This window comes from Beta vulgaris, chromosome 3 (genome assembly GCF_026745355.1).
Source record: "Beta vulgaris subsp. vulgaris cultivar EL10 chromosome 3, EL10.2, whole genome shotgun sequence".
Classification (NCBI taxonomy): Eukaryota; Viridiplantae; Streptophyta; class Magnoliopsida; order Caryophyllales; family Amaranthaceae; genus Beta; species Beta vulgaris.
In genome coordinates, this window is record NC_079204.1 from 4,598,091 (window position 1) to 4,604,090 (window position 6,000).

At 37.7% G+C, this 6,000-nt stretch overlaps 1 non-coding gene across 1 annotated transcript; it reads right to left on the bottom strand.

Moving 5' to 3' along the window:
- Window positions 1-5,566: 5,566 nt before the first annotated feature.
- Window positions 5,567-5,639, bottom strand: TRNAR-ACG (transfer RNA arginine (anticodon ACG)). The gene has a single exon. It is a non-coding gene; the product is annotated as a tRNA-Arg (tRNA).
- Between the last annotated feature and the right edge of the window lie 361 nt (window positions 5,640-6,000).

Here is a 6,000-nt window from a genome sequence, read left to right on the forward strand (position 1 = left end):
CGATCCTCTTATTTTTCGAATAATTGTGTAATAGTAAGAGGTCACGAGTTCAAATCTTGTTGCAAGCAAATATTACTTTTATTAATCGACATAGTTTAAACTATTCAAACCTCATAGGACTCATTTGAGTAATTTCTCATATACCCCCCTCAACACATATTGGTTCCCCAAAGCATATGACTCCTTTCCAATGACCTCCCATGTCTCTAGGAGGTATCCCGTGGCGTTCAGAGCTCGGCCTCCGGGAAAGTCCGAAAACGTGTATTATAACCTTCAATTTTGACTGTTTTTGCAACATTTTGGTACTTTTCGGGACCTGATTATATTTTCTCCCGAAACATTTCGGGAGTACTGACGTGACTATTAATGTTGCACGGGTGCTTGAACACCATTTGCATTGTCTCGAAAAGCATCTAAACACCCATTTGTTCATTTCTCGTGAAACCTAAAACTGTCTCGAAATGAACGTAAATGCATCCAAATATTCGTTACAAGCCACATGACTCATTCGCAATGACCTCACATGCCCCTAGGAGGCATCCCATGGCGTTAAAAGCTCAGGCTCCGGGAAACTTCGAAAGCGTGTATTATAACCTTCAATTTTGACTGTTTTTGCGACATTTTTTAATTTCTCCGTGCCTGGTCATATTTTTTCCCGAAACATTCCTAGGAGCGCCGACGTGACTTGTAACGTCATGCGGGTGCTTGGCACAATTTGTATTGCCTCCGAAAGCCTCTGAATACCTCATTTGTTCATTTCTCGTGAAACCCAAAATTGCCTCAAAATGAACGTAAATGCATCCACATATTCGTTCCAAGCGACATGACTCCTTTCCAATGACCTCCCATATCCCTTGGAGGCATCCTGTGGCATCCGTAGCTCGGACCCCGGGAAAGTTCGTAAACGTGTATTATAAACTTCAATTTTGACTTTTTTTTAAACATGTTTGGACTTCTCCAGGCCTTATTATATTTTCTCCTGAAAGATTCATAGAAGTGCCGACGTGACTTGTATCGTTGTGCGAGTTCTTGGCGCCATCTATGTTGCCTCGAAAAGCCTCTGAACACCCTATTAGTCCATATCTCGTGAGATCCAAAATTGCATCGAAATGATCGTAAATGCATCCACATATTCGTTCCAAGCCACATGACTCTTTTCCAATGACCTTCAATGTCCTTATGAGGCATCATGTGGTGTCCGAAGCTCGGGCTCTAGAAAAAGCTAAAAGCGTGTATTTATAACCTTCAATTTTGGTTGTTTTTGCGAATTTTTTGGACTTCTTCGGGGCTGACCATATTTTCTCCTTAAACGTTCATAGGAAAGCTGGAGTGACTTGTAAGGTTGCACGCATGCTTGACACCATTTGTGTTGTCTCGAAAAGCATCTAAACACCCAATAATTCATTTCTCGTGAAACCTAAAACTGTCTCGAAATGAACGTAACATCATGCGGGTGCTTGGCACAATTTGCATTGCCTCGAAAAGCCTCTGAATACCTCATTTGTTCATTTCTCGTGAAACCCAAAATTGCCTCGAAATGAACGTAAAGGCATCCACATATTCGTTCCTTGGAGGCATCTTGTGACATCCGTAGCTCGAACCTCGGGAATGTTCGTAAACGTGTATTATAACCTTCAATTTTGGCTTTTTTTAACATGCTTGGACTTCTCCGGACCTTATCAAATTTTCTCCCGGAAGATTTATAGGAGTGCCGACATGACTTGTATCGTTGCGAGGGTTCTTGGCGCCATCTGTGTTGCCTCGAAAACCCTCTTAACACCCCGTTAGTTCATTTATCGTGAAATCCAAAATCGCATCGAAATGGTCGTAAAGGCATCCACATATTCGTTCCAAGCCACATGACTCTTTTCCAATGACCTTCAATGTCCTTATGAGACATCATGTGGTGTTCGAAGCTCGGGCTCTGGAAAAAGTTGAAAGCGTGTATTATAACCTTCAGTTTTGGCTGTTTTTGCGAATTTTGGGACTTCTTCGGGCTTGACCATAATTTCTCCTTAAACGTTCATAGGAAAGCCGGCGTGACTTGTAAGGTTGCACCCGTGCTTTGCACCATTTTGTTGCCTCAAAAAGTCCGTGAACACTCCATTTGTTCATTTCTCGTGAAACCCAAAATTGTCTCGAAATGAACGTAAAGTCTTCCATATATTCGTTCCAAGCCACATGACCCCTTTCCAGTGACATCCCATGTCCAAAGAAGGCATCTTGTGCCATTCGGATCTCGGACCACGAGAAAGTACGAAAACATGTATTATAACCTTCAATTTTGGCTGTGTTTTGGACATGTTTGGACTTCTCCGGGTCTGGTCATATTTTCTCCAGAAACGTTTCTATGAAAGCTGACATGAGTGTAACATTGCGTGGGTGTTGGGCGCCATTTGTGTTGCCTTAAAAAGCCTCTCAACACCCCATTTGTTCATTTCTCGCGAAACCCAAAATTGTCTCGAAATGAACATAAAGACATCCACATATTCGTTCCAAGCCACATGACTCCTTTCCAATGACTTCTCATGTCTCTAGGAGGCATCCTATGACGTTCGGAGATCGGGCCCCGAGAAATTCCGAAAGTGTGTATTAACCTTCAATTTTGGCTGTTTTTGGGACATTTTTGGACGTTTTCGGGCCTGATCATATTTTCTCCCGAAACATTCCTATGAAAGGCGGCGTGGCATGTAAGTTCTGCGGGCACTTGACACCATTTTCCTTGCCTCAAAAAGCCTCTGAACACCGCATTTGATCATTTCTCGTGAAACCCAAAATTGGCTCAAAATGAACGTAAATGCATCCATATATTCGTTCCAAGACACTTGACTCATATACAATGACATCATATGTCCCTAGAACGCACCCCGTGCCGTACGGATCTCGAGCCACGGGAAAGTATGAAAGCGTGTATTAAAACTGTCAATTTTAGCTGTTTTTGGGTATTTTTGGACTTAACCAGGGATCAATCATATTTTTCTCCCGAAACATTATTAGGAGTCCCGTTATCACTTGTAACATTGTTCGGGTGCTTGGCATCATTTGTGTTGCCTCGAAAAGCTTCTAACACCCCATTTGTTCATTTCTCGTGAAACCCAAAATTGACTCAAAATGAACGTAAAGGCATCCACATATTCGTTGCAAGCCACGTGAGTCCTTTGCAATGACCTCTCATGCCCGTAGGAGGCATCCAGTGGCGGTCGGAGCTCGAAAACAGGGAAAGTCCGAAAGTGTGTATTATAATCTTCAATTTTGGCTATTTTTGGGACATTTTTGTAATTTTTCTTTGGTCATATTTTCTCTTAAAACATTCCTAGGAGTACCAACGTGACTTGTAACGATGCGCAGGTGCTTGGCAACATTTGCATTGTCTCGAAAAGCTTCTGAACACCCCATTTGTTCATTTCTCGTGAAACACAAAATTGTCTCGAAATGAACGTAAAGGAATCCACATATTCGTGACAAGCCACATGAGTCCTTTCCAATGACCTCCCATGCTCCTAGGAGTCATCACGTGGCATTCGGAGTTCGGGCCCGAGAAAGTCCGAAAGCGTGTACTATAACCTTCAATTTTGGATGTCTTTGAGACATTTTTTGACTTTTCGGGGTCTGGTCATATTTTCTCACAAAACATTCCTAGGAGTGCCAACGTGACTTGTAACGTTGAGTAGGTGCTTGGCACAATTTTCATTGCCTTGAAAAGCCTCTGATGAACACCCCATTTGTTCATTTCTCATGAAACCCAACACTGACTCGAAATTAACGTAAAGGCATCCACATATTCGTTTCAAGCCACATGACTCCTATCCAATGACCTCCCATGTCCCTAGGAGGCATCGCGTGTCATTCGGATCTCGGACGGCGGGGAAGTTCGAAAGCGTGTATTATGCCTTTTCCTAGATTATCTAGTAGCTTCTTATTGTATTATGTCTTTTCCTATATGGTAATTTAATTTTTTATTGTGGTCACTTAATTAAAGCATGATTAAAAGTTGGTTGAGATGGTAATTGTGTCATGTTATAATAGCAAGAGGTCACGGGTTCAAATCTTATTGCAAGCTAATTTTACTTCATATAAAGAACACTTCCTCGCTATTATTTGTACTAGCTTTTTATCACGCGATGCGTGCGACGACATTGTTGGGGATAACTATTACTCAGTAGTAAAACAAACCAAAAACGAAAATTTAATATTTAGAGACGTTACGCTGTCATTTTCTCATCTAGCTCGTCTTCTTGCATTTCCAGAATCTCTTTGTTCAGGATCATTGAATTTCTTTGTCGCCGTTTATTTTCCATCCATCTAGTCTTACGTTATTGCGTTATTTGCACTTCGAAGTCGTCCATTATGAATCTATATCGTAGCATATGTAATGTTCTTAGTGTAGTCATCATCCTATAAATATGTTAGCAAGTTTATTTTTTAAAAAAAATTAATCACCTTTGTTCTTGACAACCTATTTTCCTTGATAATTTGTGCAATTGCAAAAATGCTATCAAATTCTTAAAAAATATTTTTTGATTCTCAATATATGGGTTTAAGTATTTTATCTCAAACTCATTTCAATATATGGGAACAAAAACAATTCGAGTTCTCATATTTTGTCGAAATTTTTGACAAAAAAATCATTTTTGACGAAATTCCATTTCTTTTTCGAGCATTTACGATGAAAGTTTAATTTGAATTTCAACTATTTTCGAATTAAATTCTAAATAAACTGTATTTGAAGTTAATTTTTTTTTTTTTTGAAAAAAATCTTATACAACACATATTCTTAATAGTTGTTGTAATTTGAGTTTAATTTACTCGAACATATTCCATATTTTTAAGATTTACTGATCATAAAACAGTAATCATAACTTTATTTCGAGAGTTCATTTAGTTGTGGTTTGCACTATATAATTGCATACCTGATTAACAATAAAAAGTCGACAAATTTGAGAGTTTCGTATCTGAGAATGTCATGAAGCTCTAATATATGAAGAAAACTGATTTTTTTTTTTTTGTTTGGAGTTTGTGTTTTTAATTGAGTTTGTGTTCTAGAAAATTTGATTTGAGAGGCTCGTGAATTTTTTTTTGTTATGTATGTTGTATTAATGTTTGGTAAGTTACTGATAGTGAATCCTTTTGATTGAATTTTTTATTGGTAAGTTTATGTGATTGAACATTATATCACTTAATTGGGTTAATAGAGATTTTATTGATTTTATTTGTTTTGGCAAGTTCATGCATGAGATTGGGGTTAATTAACTGCCAGAGGGTGTTTGTGGAAAATAGGAATGTATAATATATTTTGTGAGGGGCATTTAAGTATAATCCAAGAGACACCGTTGCTTATATAATAGAGATATTTTGTAAAGTCAAATCCTAAGTGAATATGATTCTAGCATGTTTTATAAAAAAAAAAAAAAATTCTAGAAAACTGCTGCAGTACCAACTAAAACAGATAGATATACTAAATTTTGATGAAAAATAATTGAATGAAAGCATGTAGAACAATACTAAATTTTGATGAAAAATAATTGAATGAAAGCATGTAGCAAAAAGCTCTGCCAAAATAAATCGACGACTTCACTGGGGATCGAACCCAGAATCTCTGGTTCCGTAGACCAGCGCCTTATCCATTGGGCCATGAAGTCACAATAAAAATTTCTTTCGTAATTGTCTATATATTATTTCTGTGTTCTTTTTATATTGCAATAACTACTATTTGGGTAGTTTCACATTTATTGCTATTATTCCATTTTTGATAAAAAAAAAGAACAATTTTATTTGACAATATTGATCTTATTTTATCTTACCAAACCATCGTTAATTACTCGCTTTATCTCATAAAGTTGCATTTTATTTTTTTAATAATTTATTTCTCTCCAATTCTGATTAATTAAAGAGGCTCATTATACTAAACTATCACGTTTTACACTCCCTCACAAACCATGACTAAATTCTTTGTTGCAATAGAAAAAGAACGGATAAAGTACTACGTTACATTTTGGTTCC